This window comes from Palaemon carinicauda, chromosome 21 (assembly GCF_036898095.1).
Source record: "Palaemon carinicauda isolate YSFRI2023 chromosome 21, ASM3689809v2, whole genome shotgun sequence".
NCBI classification, from domain to species: Eukaryota; Metazoa; Arthropoda; class Malacostraca; order Decapoda; family Palaemonidae; genus Palaemon; species Palaemon carinicauda.
In genome coordinates this window covers 4,138,603-4,158,980 of record NC_090745.1, presented here as the reverse complement: position 1 = coordinate 4,158,980, position 20,378 = coordinate 4,138,603, and the positions used below count along the sequence as shown (strand labels likewise).

At 40.0% G+C, this 20,378-nt stretch overlaps 1 long non-coding RNA gene and 1 pseudogene across 1 annotated transcript in view; both read right to left on the bottom strand.

Annotated features, from left to right (window-relative positions):
• Window positions 1-13,336, bottom strand: part of LOC137614618 (uncharacterized) — a 31,803-nt gene extending 18,467 nt beyond the window's left edge. The window contains exon 1 of the long non-coding RNA XR_011039097.1: window positions 13,268-13,336. This is a non-coding gene — a long non-coding RNA (uncharacterized lncRNA). The remainder of the gene's footprint in view (window positions 1-13,267) is intronic.
• Window positions 13,337-18,693: 5,357 nt separating this feature from the next.
• The window catches only part of LOC137615527 (endocuticle structural glycoprotein SgAbd-8-like), a 14,045-nt pseudogene continuing 12,360 nt past the window's right edge, over window positions 18,694-20,378 (bottom strand).

The following is a 20,378-nucleotide window of genomic DNA, read 5'->3' as shown; positions in this document are numbered from 1 at the left end:
GAGCGAGAAGCTAATTAAGAAGGAGGAAAAGCAAAAGCAGACTTTCCTAAACTTCCCTGGATTCCAACCAGTCTCCCAGTAAGAGCATGGCCCTCTTGGAAGAACAAGAGAGAACTGACTTCGTAAAAGTAGGCGTCGAAGAAAGTCTAGGACAAAATTTCACTAAAGAAATTCATAATTAAAATACAAGGGATTGTTGGACCACCCTAGGTTACTCCTCTTCTGAATGACTCCTCAAAGGTACATTAGTTGAAAGGGGGTCATCAACTTCTTCAGAAGGCACATCATCTGATAAATCTAAAGTCTTGTGAGAAGGAGATTTATATTCAGAATGACGTGAAGGAAAAGCCTGACAGGCTACATCAACTTGTATATGAACAGAAGTTAAAGTTGGAGGGTCGATGTCACGTTGTGACTGCAGAGAATGTTATTCTACTACACGTCGTGACAGAAGTAACTGACGTTCAAACGTCCCGTAGTAACAGCGGTGACTGCTGTTCGATGCTATATCGTGACTACGATGACTGACCCTTGACGTCACGTCATGTCTACGGTGTCCACCGCTCAAAGTCACGTTCTGCATCTCAACGTCACGCTGTGACTGCGGTGGCTGACGTTCAAAGCGATCAAAGTTACATCGAGATTTATGCTCCGCATCTCGCTTAACAGCAAAGCTGTCACTAGAGATAACGTCAGCGTGGCGTAACAAAGCTCGTCTAGAAGGTTGAAGACCCGAATCACGTATCCCAGAACCGTGACGTACAAAAAGCAAAGGATCCTTTCGCACATAAAACAGGATCGAAAGCTTCTATTGAAGAAGAAAGCTTTAACAGCATATCTAACTTCGGATCAACCTGTGACTGCAGTGGCTGACGTTCAAACGTCACGTAGTAAACAGCAGTGACTGCTGATCGATGCTATATCGAGACTACGGTGACTGACACTCGACGTCACGTTGTGTCCACGGCGTCCACCGCTCAACGTCACGTCGAGTCTGTGGCAGAAACGTCTGTACATGAACGGGACTCTTATTATGACTACAGCTAGGACGTTGAACTTGTTCTGAAGGAACTAATAAACGTTTCAACCGTCTCGAAACTATACGCCCAGGCTTTTAAAGAGACGAATCATCGGAAGACGAGGAGAAACTTCGTCTCTCCTGTCTTATGGCAAGGATGTGCTTGCCGAGCAACGTCTGATACCTTTGAGGGAACGTCTGTTCGTTGGTTTACACTCCTCACTCCCTTAGGTCCTACGACATTCCTTCTCCCTGGTGCAGGGGAGCCTGAAAGAGGTCTCGGACTAGGCAAGTGACAAGCACGAACAAACGAACCCTCCGCAACACAGAACATGTTTTTTGCACTTACTTCACTGATATCGTATTTTTCAATAATTTCACATTAGACATGAATAAAACTGATTTCTACCTGAAGCACGCAATTCTCCCTTACATCAAAAGGTTAGAATTGCGAAATGAGTCATATAATGTAAGCACATTAGTACAAAATGAAACACATGCAAAAATCAATAAACATATACATATATATCGAATAAAACGGAAATATATAAAGTTAAAAAGATCAGTGACTGGGGAGGAGACTAAACACTAGTTCACTAAGGACTAAGTTTTCAATCTCTCACCGTACAGTGCCTTGGGACGAGAATAAAAACTAAAACGTTTTATCCTCTCTCCCCGTACAGAGACTTGGGACGAGAGTAAAAAACTGAATCGAGAACAACGTTACTCGCTCCAAAACTGCTTGTACAGAGACTTGGGACGAGAATAAAGATCGGATCGTTCTCTCTTTCTCTCTCTCTCTCTCGTCACGCACAAGAGAATGGCCCACTCACCCTTTGTCAATAACAGGTTATTTGACCAAAGGAAAAAACTGAAAGGACTAAGAAATTGAAAATTAACAAGTTCCTTTAAATTAGTATCTAAAACACTTCAGTTTGAAAGAAGAATGAACAAAACGTCAAAATCGATTTATTCTTTCTGCAAAGTGAAACCGTGATTCTCTCTTTCTCTATCGTAACGATAGAGCGCAAACTGCGTAGCATAAATAAACCAAACGTTAGTTCATCTTTGAAAAAACAGCACGAAGACTATTCAAAGAATATATTTCTTAAAATATTTTCTAAAAAATATTCATCTCATAACTCTTACAGAGCAACTGATTTAAACTTAACAAAAATAAAAGTTGAATGGGCTCAACGTTGTTTAACTTCGTTTTCCAAGTTAGGACCGCCTACAAGGAATAGGTAAAGGCCGCATATAAACAAAACATAAAATTTATCTTGATGTTTAGTATAAATGGAAAGCTAATCGAAGAGGCCTAATAAAGGCGGGTAAGATATAAAATATATAGAGGTAAATCTATAAATATCAACAATAATTTATAAAGTGATAAAATAATTACTAAAAGCCTTAAACACTTCCGTACACTGAGGGAAGGGTCGGCCATCTTTTCTCTATGGAAAAACCAGAGATAAAAAAAAAAAAAAAAGCAAGGGCAAAACACTTTTCCTCTCCTTTCAAAAGCATTTCTTTTGAAGATAGTATTGAATAATCCAACACGGCGAAAGCAATAAAACCAAAACCAAGTACTTCACCAATTCGGTAGAAAACTCGAGGTCATAAAGCGAGCGGAACCAACTTGTCGACAAGACCGACAGAGAAGAACTGGAGATGTTGACAAGTATATGCGGTATCTGGCCGATAGTCGGCGCTGGTGGTCACACCCGCAACCTTCACGGCGATCGCTCGCGAGTTTTTGGAATCTGTCGAGCCGTCGGAGACGTCAGCTATTATATATTCACCGGCTAAGTTTAATATTTAAAAATAATAAAAGCTATGATTATATTGCATATACCTATCATCATCTCCTCCAACACCTATTGATGTAAAGCGCCATGGTTAGATTTCGCCAGTCGTCTGTATCTTGAGCTTTTTATTCAATATTTCTCCATTCATCATCTCCTACTTCACGTTTCATAGTCCTCAGCCATGTAGGCCTGGGTCTTCCAACTCTTCTAGGGCCTTGTGGAGCCCACTTGAATGTTTGGTGAACCAATCTCTCTTGGGGAGTGCGGAGAACATGCGCAAACAATCTTCATCACCTTTGTTTAAAATATAAAACATTGGGCCATCTACTGTATTCAGTTCGGACAAGTACCTTGATATAGAGGAACCACCTACTAGTGTTTTTCTGAACTACCGGTTGGAAGAACTCTTCCGATGATGTGCTATGAAGATTAAAGGAGCAAAACGGGTATTTTTCTTATTAAAATTTGTAACTTCATTAATAGAGGTTTACGCCAGTAGTATATGTAATCGAAATAGCGTATTTGCAAAGATCTATTCAATTATGCGAGTCTAAATGTCCTTAATGAAATAGCACAATTCTATAGTTGAACCGCAGTGCACATGGTTAGTAAATCTCTACCGTCTGGATATTCTTCCGTATGAACAGCATGTTAAAAGCCTCATTATTCTCTATCAATTTCTAAATGGCATGGACAAAACCACGCGGATTCAATCCGCTCGTATGATGCCGGCCTAAAGGTACGGGAGAATAGAAAATCGCTTGTATCACCGGGAAAGACGCGAAAATACACCTCTTTTTTATGACTGGTAATGTTCACTGATACTTTCTGTCGGGAATTTCGAACCGATCATTCGAAAGTCCCGCCATTTAACTCCACAAACGTTACGTTAAATTGAGGGAAGGCTGGAAAATCTCGCAGGCGTTGAGACGAATGACTATGGTCTAATACGTGACGGTATTAAGGCCTAAAACTTAACCACCTGGTAGGGAAGGAGCGGGTGTTAAAGAAATTGAGTATTTGTAATTTATGATTCACGAATGTAACGTCATTTTACCGTACCACGATGAAAATGTCTTATGTATATGTTTAGAGCCAAGAACTCCCTAAGCTGGTGGATTATGGCAAATTATGGCCTTCAACCGAATCATTAAACTCCCACTTGTATTTAAAATAAGACTAACAGTTTCTCAGTCATGTGGCAAATAAAGAAGCTTTAACCAACCCCTTATAAATTAATAAGGTACGAATTCCCTCCCCTCTGCCAAGGACACTTTAGTCAGCGCGGGAAATCGGAGTTTTCGTCAGAGCTGCAGGAGCTCCGATCATCCTCTTTGCCTAATCTTCCCAGACCAAGTAAGTTGTCTATATTGTTACGTCTCTGCTCCTTGTATAACCAGGTCGGTTTCCCCATAGTTTTTTGTAAGTGTGATGTGAGTTTTGTATCTATTTCGATGATCCTTGTGATCGGGGATCAGATTCATTCACTAAATTCCGATAGAAAGCCTTGGTATGTGGTCTACCAAAGTATTTTGTTGAAATTGGGTGCATTTTGTTCTCCTTTTAAAGTCCGGTGTGGACTTAAGTGTTCTGTGAGCACGTGTGAGTTTCGAGTGAGATATTTCATTTATTAAGCAGTGTAAATGTTTTAATATGTTATTCCCTTTTCAAACAACTATTTTTGTAATAAAATTGTAAAGTGTAGCCGTATTTTGTTTGATTCCTAGACGGTTTTGGGAGACTTACCTCTTCAAGGTCTTGTTATCCGCCCTTAACATCGGGCTTAGAACTACAGTAATCATATAATTGTCGAAGTGAAAATCACGACAACTGGTCCTTCGAACCGGATAGCAAGTGCCTCCCAGAGCTAGATAGGAATTCAGTAAAATATGAGCTTTAGAGTAGCCTTAATAGGACATAGTCAACTCCCCCCGAATCTGCCGCAATGTTCGGATAACGAAGTAGAAATTTACCGTATGCCAGGGGGCCTGGTCAATCAATTCCTGAACGACAACTTACAATATTGGAATAAAAGATATGATCTGATTGTCTTATACCTGGGAGGGAACGACCTGGCAAACGACCACCCCAAAACTGTCTGGGATAACTTAAGGGTTCTGGTCGAACGATTGAGGAACGTTACTGAGGTCATTGCTATTTGTGACGCTGAAGTATGGGAGTACCTGCCCGACAACAGGTTTGCGGTCAAACCATCAGAGTACATTAGTAAAGTAAAGAATTTAAACGCACGGGTCTCAAAATATTGTTCAAAGAGGCATCAGTACGGTGTGAGACACCTGCCGATGAATTCCAGAGCCTACCCCGAGGGAAGGTTAAGGGACGGAGTCCACTTTGATCAGTCAATCCGTAATGCTTTCCTCAAACGTTTGATGAAGCTGATCAGGAGAGAGAGAGAGAGAGAGAGAGACGTAACAATTAAGGTCCTCAGCGTCCCGATGTGCGATCGACCACGTGTGTCAGTTTTTTCTTGAGTCCCTTCTTCTTAACGTAGATATAATTTCTCTTTCCTTTTTGTTTTGCCAAACTCTCCCGAAATTAAAGTAAAGTTAGTCAGAATGGCGATGGCCACGATCGTGCACATCGAGGCGTCGATGGGCCTCATAGTAGACTTGCTAAGCGAAACGCAACGCGCGCTGATAGACACATACTCTGAGTCCGTCTACCGGAATCTGGTAACGGAACTGCAGGAAGAGGTCAGCCAGCTGAGAGAGCTGTACAAAAATCAGTATGTCAAACTAGAACCTAGTTTGGAAGCCCGAATCAGGCACACGCTGGGTGAAGCTACGCGAACTTCTACCCTTCTATACAATCGTATAGACAAAGTGAAAAGCACTCCAACGGGGAATGTTGCTCTCCCCAAGTTGAAACCGCTGCCTCTCCCCACGTTCGAAGGGGAAGTGCAGGAATACGCTTCGTACCGTGAGCTCTTTACGATACATGTAGATAGAAGAGCCAATTTAGATGATGTATCTAAATTTACCTATTTGTTGGGGACATTAGGCAAGGAGCCGCTTAGAATAGTGAAATCTCTAAGTGTAACCACCGCGAACTATAGAATAGCGTTAGATCTTCTAGATAAACAATATGGCAATGTACACCAGACGCTTGTGATTTTGCACCGAAAATTAGCTAACATATTTGTGCCGTCACTAGACCCCGTAGAGCTCAAAAGGTTCCGTTTCGAGGTAACAATCATAATTGAACAAATTAAAAGGCTGAGTAAAGTTGATATAGGCCAGGGCATGGTCATGAGCCTCATAAATCAAAAATTATCAGAGGGAAAGCTCTACAGAAAAGTGGTCGAGCATTTATGAAAATGTGATTACACGTTAGACGAGTTCTTTGAAGCAATAGACTTTATTATAAGAATGCTCGAAGACGATGCATTGCAAAGAGGCGACAGACTTGAGCATGATAAAAGACCAGACAACAGTGAGAGACCGAAATCCAAACCCGTCCACAATAATTCTTGCCCATTTTGTAGCGAACGGCACCCGCCAAGTAACTGACGTAGCTGCCAGACGTTGCATTTTACTTAAAAGGGGCCTGTGCTTCAATTGTACAAAGTCAGGTCATCGTAGTGATAAATGTCCCGTCCCAAATTCTTGCAAAATTTGTAATGCCAACCACCACACCGCAATTTGCAATGATTACAATGCGGGAAGACGACCGCAATCGATCCCAAATAGTAGCAATAGTCAATCAACAACATCCTGCCCCGTAGTGAATGCGACGCCTATACAGCACGAAACTGCCCCCCGTCATTCCAAGGCTAAAGTGGAATCTAAACCATGCAAGAGCGCAAAGATCGCACAGAAGTCTGACGTAGACCTCCCATGCACCCTCTTGCCAACGGCTATGGCAGAAATCCATCAGAAACAAGGTAGCAAGCGAGTCAGCCTATTCCTCGTCTCAGGAAGCCAAAGGAGTTTCATATCGGCGAAAATCGCGAGTCAATTAGGCTTACCGGTGGTAGGAGGAGTATCATTGAATATAGCTCCATTTGGCTCCGTGGAAATAAGTGGAAAATACAATGTAGCGAGTTGTAGGGTTGAGATGGGAAAGAGAACCGTGCGAATGAAGCTAGTGGCACACGAAAACGTAGACGTCCCAATACATAATGCTGGTTATGTAAAGGTCAGACAGCATCTGTTGAGCAAGGGAGTCACGTTAGCCGATACAGCAAATAAGTCCGATATACTGAAAAAGGTCCACATATTAGTAGGGGCTAATTATTTTAGCTACTTTATTATAGGCGTAGAGAAGGTGGATAGGATCAATCTTTTCCTGACCCAAAATGGTATGTCGCCATATGGGAAGGTGCCGCAGTGGCTATTGCAGGGGGAAAGGATTGAACAGGTAAAAACGCTTAGTGTGCGCAAAATCATGAACGAACCATATCAGTTTGACGTAGATGAATGGTGGCGTTTGGACCGTGTTGGCATCGCCCCATCTGAGCAAAACACTGTTCGCGAGGCGGAAGCCATGCGAAAGGTGTCGCAAAGTGTTGTGAAAAAGCCTGAGGGATATCAGGTTAGCCTACCTTTCGAGTCGGATGCTAGGCCAGATACGAACTATCGAAACGCTGTAGCGCAGTTAGAGTCGTTGCAAACTAAATTCAGGAAGGATAGGGAATATTTTGATCAATACCAGGGAGTGATAGATAAATATATTGAAGCAGGTTTTATATCTGAAGTGAAAGAACCCAAGGTGGAAGGTTATTATATGCCGCACTTTGGAATCAGGAAAGATGGCCGCACCACCCCCCTTAGAATAGTGTTCAATGCCTCAGCGAAATCAAAGGGTAGTAAGTCATTGAATGAATGCCTCTTACCTGGCCCCAATCTGGTAGAATTAGCGTATCATTTGATCATAAGGTTTAGGTTGAACCAATATGCTATGTTAGCTGACATCAGCAAAGCCTTCCATCGTGTCTTGTTGGATCCTCGTGATGCCAAATACACACGATTTCTGTGGCGCGAGGCAGCAGGTCGAGCGCTTACCTTCGCCTTTAGAGTCGTGGTGTTCGGCATCACGGCAAGTCCATTTTTGTTACAACAAGTGTTAAATTATCATTTCAAAGGGGAAGGTAGGCCAGATTTGGTGAAGCCTTTTTATGTAGATAATTATCTGGCCACTTTCGAAAATCTGGAGAGCATGAGTCTGTCAATAACATCTTAACAGGGGCGGGTATGCCTTTAGAAGGGTGGGCGTCCAATCACTTGACCTTTGATAGCGAGAAAGAGTGGAGAGAGCCTGTGAGTGTGAACGTGCTTGGGCTACGATGGGCCCGGGATGTAAACAGATTGTGTGTGAAAGAAAGCAAGAGAATCTGAGAGTTGGGGGAGGGATGGGTGTCTACGAAGCGTAGGGTACTTTCCCTGTTGGTCTCAATTTACGATCCGATAGGTTTGATAAGCCCATTATTTGTAAGAGGAAAACTTTTCCTCCAACAACTATGGGAGGATGACGTGGGTTGGGATGATGTGTTAAAAGGAGAAAAAGCTAGAGAAGCGAGTGAGTTGTTGAGTGAGTTGTTGAGTGATTTGAAAGCGGTGAGCGAAATCACTTTTCCAAGAACGATAGGTAGGAACGGTTTAGAACTCCATGTATTCACCGATGCCAGCAGTAAGGTATACAGCGCAGTGGCATATACCAGGGACGACTGCAATCAGGTAAACCTAATAACTAGTAAAATGAGGATCACTCTGAAGGGAATGAACAAATTGACAATTCCCAAGCTAGAACTGCTAGCATTGTTGCTAGGCAGCAGATTAGCAAAGACCCTCAAAGACCTGATAGAGCCACGAGAGAGTCATGTGGACTGACAGTAAGGTCACGTTGGCATGGGTAGCATCTCCCGAGGCCAAGGACCACAAGGACATCTTTATATCTAACCGAGTGGCGGAGATTGTTTTTCTTCAGCAGGTTTGTCGATTCAGTTTGATCCATGTCCCCAGTAAACAGAACCCTGCTGATGTCATGTCCAGAGGTGCAACGACGCAACAACTGCTAGATAACTCCCTTTGGAGGAACGGTCCAGAATTCTTCAGGACCACGGGAAAGCCTGTTCCTTGCAAGGAGGAAGATCCAACCCATGACAACACTACAGTAGCGGCGGTACAAGAACTGAGGGAGGAAATGAGTCCTGCCCCCCCCCCCCCCCCCCCAGGAGAGATATAGGAAATTCTACAAAGGGAAGTAGAATTCCAATTTTTGTTGAGAGTTGTTAAGGTAATCAAAAGGTTTACAAAAATAGAACGGCATCTGTTCAGTATTGTTGTCCAACTGGAGCAAAAACATTATTTGCCTACAGTTTATGCTTACTTAGAGGGCGGAGTCAGACCCCCTCGTGAAGTTGCTAATTTTGTCAGACAATTGAATCTAGTATTAATAGTCTTATTTGTACAAGGGGACGAGTGTCCCAAGTAGAGGAAACTAATCAGTTAATTCTCTTGCCAGCCAAAGGGCATTTAGTCAGGATTTATTTAAGATATTTACACCGTTTGCACTTGCATTTTGGGGTGAATACACTCATGGGTATCTTTCGACAGAAATGCTGGGCGGCGGCTCTACGTTCCATTGCGAAGCGGACCGTGCGACAATGTCCAGAATGCATACTAGCCTTTCAGCCTCTGTTGAGACAGCCACCACCATCCCCTCTACCGAAGGAGAGGACCACCCTCACAAAACCCTTTACAGCAGTCGCAGTGGACCACACAGCGGCCAGGCTACATACTGATCGTGACATGCATGGCCAGCAGGGCCGTGTACAGTACCTCGATTTCTGCCCCTCCCTGGAAGCGGAAGAATTCGTATTAGCCCTAAGACGATTTTGCGCCACTCACGGTGCCCCGAAGTTCATCACGTCTGATAACCATCAAACTTTCAAAACTGCCAGCCACCTCCTTCAGGGACTCTATGAAGAAGATGAAGTCCAGCAGTTCCTGAGGAGAACGGGCATAAAGTGGCGATTTCAGACGCCCCGTGCACCTTGGAAAGGTGGGTTCTTCGAGCGCCTGATCGGGGTAACAAAACGGACCCTCCAGATACAGTAGCCCTCGGAAAGAAGTACCCACCGGACGCCCACGTACTAACCCTAGTGAAAGAAGCGGAGGCAGTGGTGAATAATCGGCCGCTTATGTACAACGGCGACAAGTGCGAGGATGAAGTCCTCACCTCCTCCCATTTGCTAAGAGGACACCCAGTCCACCTCATGGCACCGATCTTGCCGGACGACCACCTCAACGCGACCTTCACCTCCCGGAGGCTACGCGATCGCTACCTAAAACTGGCTGACTCTTTGAAAGCCTTCCGAGAGGTGGAGAAGGGAATATTTGAGTGCCCTGAGAGCCCGGCACGACTGTCGGCCTGGGGAACCCTCCAAGGTGCACCCTGGAGACGTCGTGCTGGTAAAACAAGAAAATCAAAAAAGAGCTACGAGGCCTCTTGGACGCGTTGTGGAGACGTATCCTGACGACGACGGAGTCGTGCGTTCGGCCAAAGTGTTGTTCGAGGGTGTCGAGTCACTGCGAGCTGTCAGCCACCTGGTTCCCTGGAAATTGCCCCCTCTGAGGATGATGTTGGAGAAGACGACGACGGAGAAGAGGGCGCATACAGTTCGACAGCAGGAATGCCAGGGATCGTCGAGACGTCTGGGGACAACCAGGAAATGGCTCCGGCTACGACAACTCAACAACTAGCCACAGGAACCTTCGATAACGACGCTAATGGTGAGAACAATGCGGTTAGTGAGAGAAGTGAAAGTGAAACAGAATCGAAGCAGACGGACGCACAAGGACGTTCTGCACGCCCATTGAGAAGGGCTGCCGCGAAGCAGCGAGAACTGATGGACCGTCTGCTAAGGAGTGATGATATATAATGCGTAGCTGCAAACAGTGAGTGAAAAAGGGAGTGCCCTATCTGGTAGGTAGGGAGGGTGGAATGAAGAGATTGTAGGTGTGCATGGATCCACAGAAGTTGGAAGTGCGTCGGGTGTGGGGAAGGGGGACGGGATGGTCTCTCGTACTTACAAACCGAGCGTTGTACAGAGCCAGGCCCCTCCCTCTTGTTCCCCCTAAGGTAATAGCCTACGTGTGGCAGTGTGAGAAGAGTGATTCGATTAATGTGATTACGGGCAGATTGCCTTATGATCGAATCGTATGTATTATATGTCTGAATACATTTCTATTGCTATTCTTGTATGTATATGCATGAAATGATGATTGTATTAGGCCCATTGCCTACTTGCCTTTCCATTTGGACTGTTGTATGTATCCCCTGTCTGGGTACATTGTTTTATTATTTTTGTGTACACCTGTAAGAGTTAATTGCTTGGGGTAACATTGCTGTATGCTGTACATTGTGTATGCTCTGTTAGAGTCGTTGTGGAGCGCTACGCAGCGAGCCTAACAGTCTTGGAGTACTGTAGTTACACCCCCCCCCCCCCGAGTCCAGTCTTGCCTAATTAACCGACGATTCACCGCCCCTTTATTTCGGGTGTGGAGGATGTCAGGAATTTCGAACTGATCACTCGGAAGTCCCGCCATTTAACTCCACAAACGTTACGTTAAATTGAGGGAAGGCTGGAAGATCTCGCAGGCGTTGAGACGAATGACTATGGTCTAATACGTGACGGTATTAAGGCCTAAAACTTAACCACCTGGTAGGGAAGGAGCGGGTGTTAAAGAAATTGAGTAATTGTAATTTATGATTCACGAATGTAACGTCAATTTACTGTACCACGATGAAAATGTCTTATGTATATGTTTAGAGCCAAGGGCTCCCTAAGCTGGTGGATTACGGCAAATTATGGCCTTCAACCGAATCATTAAACTCCCACTTGTATTTAAAATAAGACTAACAGTTTCTCAGTCATGTGGCAAATAAAGAAGCTTTAACCAACCCCTTATAAATTAATAAGGTACGAATTCCCTCCCCTCTGCCAAGGTCACTTTAGTCAGCGCGGGAAATCGGAGTTTTCGTCAGAGCTGCAGGAGCTCCGATCATCCTCTTTGCCTAATCTCCCCAGACCAAGTAAGTTGTCTATATTGTTACGTCTCTGCTCCTTGTATAACCAGGTCGGTTTCCCCATAGTTTTTTGTAAGTGTGATTTGAGTTTTGTATCTATTTCGATGATCCTTGTGATTGCGGATCAGATTCATTCACTAAATTCCGATAGAAAGCCTTGGTATGTGGTCTACCAAGGTATTTTGTTGAAATTGGGTGCATTTTTTCTCCTTTTAAAGTCCGGTGTGGACTTATTGTTCTGTGAGCACGTGTGATTGTTTCGAGTGAGATATTTCATTTATTAAGCAGCGTAAATGTTTTAATATGTTATTATTCCCTTTTCAAACAACTATTTTTGTAATAAAATTGTAAAGTGTAGCCGTATTTTGTTTGATTCCTGGACGGTTTTGGGAGACTTACCTCTTCAAGGTCTTGTTATCCGCCCTTAACATCGGGCTTAGAACTAATCATATAATTGTCGAAGTGAAAATCACGACACTTTGTTATTTTCTGAATGTTCGAAAAATATTGGTTTATTTTCAAGTTATTGAGAATAATCTCAATCGGACGTCAACATTACACTATTCAACTGCCCGCTATTTGTTTTTATTCGTTTTATAATAGCCTGTGCCAGTTGCCCAGTCAGAGCCACGGGAAGGCAGTTGACAGTCTAACCAACTAATCCACCACCCTACACTATATTATTTCCCATAACCATAAATATAAGCAAATATACTCAATTGAAAGAAATAATAAAACAATTAAGAAAAGGTAAAAATTGAAATTAATGTAAATGTAGTTTTATCACAGACCAGACAAAAAAATTTCAAGAAATTTACAACAATGATATCCCGGACGGCATCCGACGTCCGGATTTTACACTGTGCCCTAAAGGTAAGGGGTCGTAGTTTGATTGAGGAAGTAATTGCCCATTAGGTTAAGTAAAGTTATAATGGATAATTGCCATTTAGTGCTTACCATAACGAACTCACTAAACTCATAATTCAAGCAATGGTTTGTTCTTGGAATTTGGCCACATGGCCTGGCACTGGGGTCATACAGGCCATTTGGTGTCACTATGGAAAATGTCGAAGTGGTTCTAACAATGCATTGGAGATAAGGTACAAAACCTAAGATGTCTAATCTTGGGGTTAAAGTAAGCTATGTGGGTTTACTGGGATTGCTTACTGTATTATATACAATTAGGGTAATTTCATAACTCTATTTGGATAATAACAATCAATAAAATAACATGGATAAGTCTGTGAAATCGACTGGTATAGCCTACCACGTGACCCCTATATCAACACCGGTCCACATTCTGCATTATATTTTATCAAACTCTGAATGTACCACTATAAACTGTAAGGTACTTTTATATGTTTAACCTAATATGATCAATACTACTTACATATAATCAGCTGAAAAACACAAATAAATAAAAAAAAAAACTATGGACTTAAACAACGGACATGTTTGTATTCTCAACTGGGAGTGTTGATTCAATCTTTCAGATGAGAATGACGGTTAAAGTCCCCCGCCCCCTAGAGATATTCGAATTTCCCCCAAATAGGAGCTATTCTCCTCCCCACACATTCTTCTATATTATCTACTAAAAACCAGGAGCTTTATGCACAGCTGTATCGTTTATAATTATGTCTTTTCTTTTATTTATTTTATTTGCATGAAAATAAACACAACACTTTTACTTATTAGAGCGAATCAGATCAGCTGATTTACAAAACTTGTCCCCGAAATCACTAGAATTTCCCGATTTCTGAAAAACTCCCTAAATATAGGGGCTAAGACCACACCCATCCAAATACTGAAAAGGCAAATTACTTGAGAATTTGACTTGAATGTATTATAGGATTTATCAAAATATACATAATTAAGTTATAAATTATTTGCCATACCATAAGATATATTTTCAAAAGCTTGAAATAGGGTACTGTATATATCTAACTGAAAATACCTACGACAATGTTAATGAATTATTTAGATAATACTCAAATATCATTAAGCAGATGATATATGGACTTTGAATCTTTATTTAATTGATTATCAAGTAATATTCTATTATTTCAAGAAATTGTTTACGTAAACTATGAAGAAATAAAGGAATTTATATAAAGCTAAATATATTGTCGAAAATAATTATGTAAATATGAATTGAAACTATTGAGCCAATTATATAACAAAATAAAAGTTCTTTAGAGCATACTATTATAAATTCTTTGTGTTTTATATACATAGTTTAGGCAAGTGATCTCCAGACATTTTATGGACATTGATTGCTATGGATATTTATTGACAGTTTTAAAAATATAAGATTCTGCTTTTTGGGTGACATGTGCCAGATCCCATCAGTGATCCATTAAAAATGATTAAGTATTAAATTTAAATTCTTTGTAGTCTCTCTCTCTCTCTCTCTCTCTCTCTCTCTCTCTCTCTCTCTCTCTCTCTCTCTCTCTCTCTCTCTCTTCTCTCTCTCTCTCTCTCTCTCTCTCTCTCTCTCTGTGAAAAGAGCATATTTTTTCAATCATACTTTCTATTTACAAAAGGAGATTTCACTCGTGGAGTTTTGCTGAAGAATAAACAAAGAAATAAGAACATTACTTCAACTAACAGACGGGTCGCAAATGTTTATTTAAGAATAGCATAAATAACATAGAAAACGGATAATTTATTTCTAAGAAAAAAAGAAAATAGTAATGTTTATGGGATACTAAACTAAATAGATATCTGTTATATTAAAAAAGTAAATAGTTGCCTACAGTCACAAACACATATAATTATTCATAAAACTCGCAGATAGGCCCAATTAATTAATTTTTTTTTTAAATAATAGCAGCAATAGGTGTGGCATCTTCTGCCCATCTCTATTCCTAGAAGGAAGAAAGTTAATTTAAATAATGTTGGTAAGACAGTAAATATCCATATATTCATAATTTCCTAGAATATCTTTAATTATTCTACCAATCATTTATTCTCTTCTGTTTTTTTAACTTATCGTCTTGCTATTAAATGGTTAACATGATGAAATTATTTACCCTTTTCATTTGGCTGTCTGCTAAAGAAGGTGATGAATGCAAGAGTTGATGGGAGAAGTACAAGAGGAAGGCCAAGGTTTGGGTGGATGGATGGTGTGAAGAAAGCTCTGGGTGATAGGAGGATAGATGTGAGAGAGGCAAGAGAGCGTGCTAGAAATAGGAATGAATGGCGAGCGATTGTGACGCAGTTCCGGTAGGCCCTGCTGCTTCCTCCGGTGCCTTAGATGACCGCGGAAGGTAGCAGCAGTAGGGGACTCAGCAGTATGAAGCTTCATCTGTGGTGGAAATGTGGGAGGTTGGTCTGTGGCACCCTAGCAGTACCAGCTGAACTCGGCTGAGTCCCCTGTTTAGGCTGGAGGAACGTAGAGAGTAGAGGTCCCCTTTTTGTTTTTGTTTCTTGTTGTTGTCGGCTACCCCCCAAAATTGGGGGAAGTGCCTTTGGTATATGTATGTATGTATTTGTTATTACCTGATAATCTATCCAATTCAGCCCATCTACAGCATAACTAAATCTTTCTAATTTTCATATATTCACTACTGACTGACCTTTTTACCCGTTTGTCTATTGATTCTTTCATTCATTCATCTCACCATTGACTGTTTTTTGTAATAATCTATTCTATCATGAACTAACTGACTTCTTTTTGATTTCCAAAGAGACCCCTTTTATAGACATTCGATCGGAATAGAGATAAGTAGAGAAACAAGACATACAAACAAAATATGATGCGAGGAAAGGGTAGAAGAAAGATGCCCCTCGAAGTATTATTACTAGCTAAGCTACGACCCTAGATGGAAAAGAAGGGTCGTATAAGCTCAAGGGTTCCAACAGTGAAAATAGCCCAGTGAGGAAAGGAAACAGATGGAATAGTGTGCCTGGGTGTACCCTCCAGCAAGAGAAACTCTAACCCGAAACGATTGAAGGCCATGGTACAAAGTTTAGGTCACAAACTCCAGACTGTTTTGATGTTGTTAATATTTTATCTTAATTGTTAATTACTTCTTATATAGTTTATTTCCTTTCCTCATTGGGCTATTTTTCCCGGTTGGAGCCCTTTGGATCATAGCATTTTGGTTTACCAACTAGGATTTTAACTTAGATAATAATAATAATAATAATAATAATAATAATAATAATGATAATGATAATGATAATAATAATAATAATAAACAGAGAACAATGGTTTGATTTTGGAGTGTTCTTCTCCTAGAAGAGCTGCTTACCATAGCTAAAGAATCTTTTTCTACCCTTACCAAGAGGCAAGTATCCACTGAATAATTTCTGATACCAGGTCCTAGTTTCTACTTCTTTTCAGAAAGGAATTTTAATATTCAACCCATCAGCCAAAGTATATTAAAATTAATTCATTTATGACTTTATAAAAGTCCAAGAGTAGGATCTTAACACGTGAAATGATAGGGACATAGTTAAGCTATTATCTTTGTAAAAAAAAAAATACTATTTCATATATCATAAACATAAATATGAAAGCATTAATTGTATAAAACAAAGAAATATCTTTAAGAAAAATAAATTGAAAATAATATGTCTTAAACTAATGCCTAGAACAAACGTTTTACTTACAGCAATGATGAAGAGTATCTTGGTGCGTTCTTTGTAGTCAAAATATCTTGAAGTCTTTCAAAGTATCAAGTTGATTTATGATACCCAAATGCTCATCTCCAGACAATTTTATACACTCCAATTAAAGTCCATTTACTTATCATTTCCACTTTCCAATGATAATTAATGTTCATTGTTTTTATAGGTAATAATTTTTTGTTGTATATATTTCATTAACCTCACAATCCAGTCAGCATTTCACCGTTTTATTGCTAACCTTCTAGAACGTTCTGTACGTCTTACTTTTAATTTTACTTATAGGGGTTTATTTCTCGCCCTCCATCAGACACTAAGGGTTCTGTTCAGGCGGGCCTTGATGTGTGAAAATAATTTCTTTCCACTTTATATTTTGCTCTATCTTTTCAGTTATTCGCTAGCATTTGTAATCAGGCTCTTAATAGTTTTCAGATCACTATCATAACACTTTCCAAAGAGATAAGTCTTCAGGTTTTTCTTGAAGGCAGCCACATTTTTGCTATTCTTGACATCAAGTGGAAGGTCGGTTGAAGAGTCTCGGTGCAGCATAACAAAAAGTTCTTCCTCCTATTGCATGATTCACACTAATTTCGAATAGTCTATATGGGTCATAAACCATCCTTAACACACTGTTGACCACTGAACTACTTATACCTTACCAATAATGATAAGTTTTACTTACTTTAAGGGCTGTTTTCCTGGTGCTTGCCATACAGGGACAACCTACGCCCTATTGGACCTACAGTATCACACATTATACCTCGTTACTTGTCAAATTCACATTATGGAATCACTTAAGAAACAAGAAAGACTTCAGTTTCTTCTTAAAAGCCTTAATATCTTCAGGTCTTTTGGATGTCTAGTGGGAGCTTGTTATATAGACACTAGCCTGCATATTTGAAAGCTCTAGATTCTAGGACACCTACAGTAGACATATCTTGTCTTGAAACACTTAAAAACGTCATCAGTTTCTTCTTGAAAGCCTTAATATCTTCAGTCTTTTGCATGTTTAGTGGGAGCTTGTTAGATAGTATTGGGGGCCGCATATTTGAAAGCTCTAGAACCTAGTATAGTTACATCTCGACTCCAATACCTTGAAACCAACTGTAATTATTTTTGTATCGACAAGATTCGTTAGCTGCACGATATATACAAATTCTCTTGGCCATTTTGGACATTCAGTTCTGGTAACTCTATATATGTTTATCCCTTTCGTCTTATGAGTTGAGTTTTAGTTACTGATCGATGTCTGGTTATAACCACTCGCAAAGATATATCAACGAATGAATATAAACAAATGAGCATCTTGGTACTCTATACTAAGCCTCTTAGTATACATGCGTCTCTTTTTATAGTTTATACAAGATCTGTTTTAATGTTACTACTGTTTCTTAAAATATTTTGTTTTGCTCATTACTTCTCATGTAGTTTGTTTATTTCCTTATTTGCTTTCCTCGCTGGGCTATTTTTCCATGCTGGAGCCCTTGAGCTGTATAGCATCCTGCTTTTCCAACTAGGGTTGTAGCTTAGCAAGTAAAAATATATATATATAGTATATATATAGTATATAATATATATATATATATATATTATATATATATACACATATATATATGTGTGTATATGCATATATATATACATATGTGTGTGTGTGTGAAACCTAGTGTCAAGAAAACTAGGCTATTCAAAATACAGCTCCGTTTGAGTTGTCTAAGAATATTGGAACCTCGCGTGATGCAAGATTCTTATATTTCGTACTGTATCCTACAAGACTTCAGAAGTACCAACAACACAAGAATACCAACATAATGTTACTGAAATAACTTTCCTAAAATTGAAAGTCAAATATAATGTATTTCAGACAATTTTGATTCGACAATACATAATAAAAAACATCTTTTAAAACAATAAACAAATTAAATATTCAACAAGAAAAAACAAAAATAATGATTTCACGGAAGTGTTATATACGATTGTGTCAATAATTCCTGAAGAATTTCACTGAGAGACTCTGATAAGGCTTGGAAGTCTTCTTTGCTCTTCGGCGAAACGGACCTAAATTGAAGAATTATTATTATTATTATTATTATTATTATTATTATTATTATTATTATTAAGATGCAACTTTCAGAAACTTAAATTTCTAACAAGGAAGAAAGGGTATTATTATTATTATTATTATTATTAAACATCTATTTCAAACTAGCAAGAGATTTTATTGAATTGATAACACAGAAAATACAGGTTACATGAAGTACCAATTTTGAAAGAGGTACAAGAACTAATTATGTACATTTACACAATGGTTTTAATATTGTTGTTATAATTATAAATGTGCTCTTTAAACTGTATAACACTGCTGAGATGAACATACTGGAATTATTGTCTTTGAGCCTTAAAACAAAAATGTGACCAGTCCCAGATAATGTTATAGAGATTTCACCAATGAAGTAAATGACTTAAATCTTTAGTAAAATATAACTTTCTATAATCTGCATAAGAGAGAGAGAGAGAGAGAGAGAGAGAGGAGAGAGAGAGACAGATGAGAGAGAGAGAGAGAGAGAGAGAAATAAAATATAGGAATACAATTATACAAAATATAATCGATAAAGACTTCAATGAGAGAGAGAGAGAGAGAGAGAGGAGAGAGAGAGAGAGAGAGAGAGAGAGGCGAGAGAGAGAGAGAGAGAGAGAGAGAGAGAGAGAGAATTAAGGAATACAATTATAAAAAGTAGAATGGATAAAGACTTCAATACATTCATCGTTGATATGAGAGAGAGAGAGAGAGAGAGAGAGGAGAGAGAGAGAGAGAGAGAGAGAGAGAGAGAGAGAGAGAGAGAGATTTTGGAGGTCTCAGACTTTTTAGTCCATCCGCGGAGACTCCATTTGCTCTTGGGTAGAGCAAATTAATTTAAACGCTTAGAGAGAGAGAGAGAGAGAAGAGCGAGAGAGGAGAGAGAGAGCGAGAGAGAGAGAGAGCAGAGACGAGGAGAGACTGACTCACCTGCTCCAACTGCCAAGGTTCCAGAGGGAATGGCTTCGGATCATGTTCGAAAACTGGATGGAATCCTGAGGCATCAGCTGTGTAAGTCATGTGATGGACAGTGCCGTCTGGATGGGTGAAGCTGGTTGAGACAAGGAGAGAAGAAGACACGGGTTAATTACCCATTTTACAGGTGAATTATTCATCTTGGTATTCAACAAGAGTTGGAAAGTGAATACTGAATAACAACTTACTAATAATGCTTAAGTATAGGTGATTATTCATCTGGTATTCAACACGAGTTGGGAAGTGAATAATGAATGTGTATAACTTACGAATTAGCTCCGTTAATTTCCTATTTTTATAGGTGATTATTCATCTTGGTATTCTAAAAGAGTTGGAAAAGTGAATAATGATTAACAACTTACGAATAATGCTTAAGTATAGGTGATTTATTCATCTTGATATTCAACACGATTTGGAGAGTGAATACTGAATGTGTATAACTTACGAATACGCTCCGTTTATTTCCTATTTTTATAGGTGATTATTCATCTTGGTATTCTAAAACAGTTGGAAAGTGAATAATGAATAACTTACGAATAATGCTTAAGTATAGGTGATTATTCATCTTGATATTCAACACGATTTGGAGAGTGAATACTGAATGTGTATAACTTACGAATACGCTCCATTCTTGGCTCCCTGGTTGAAGGGAGAGCTGGCTGCTGATTTCGGTCCCAAGAGATGCCATTCCCAGTTTGGATCCTGAAAAGGAGAAATTTGGTTATTAATTCATTAATCTGGCACTTGCTACTTCATTCTGTGTTCCCACTCTTAACAAATATATATTTTAAAATAAGTCTTCCACTGTCTTGGGTTAGGA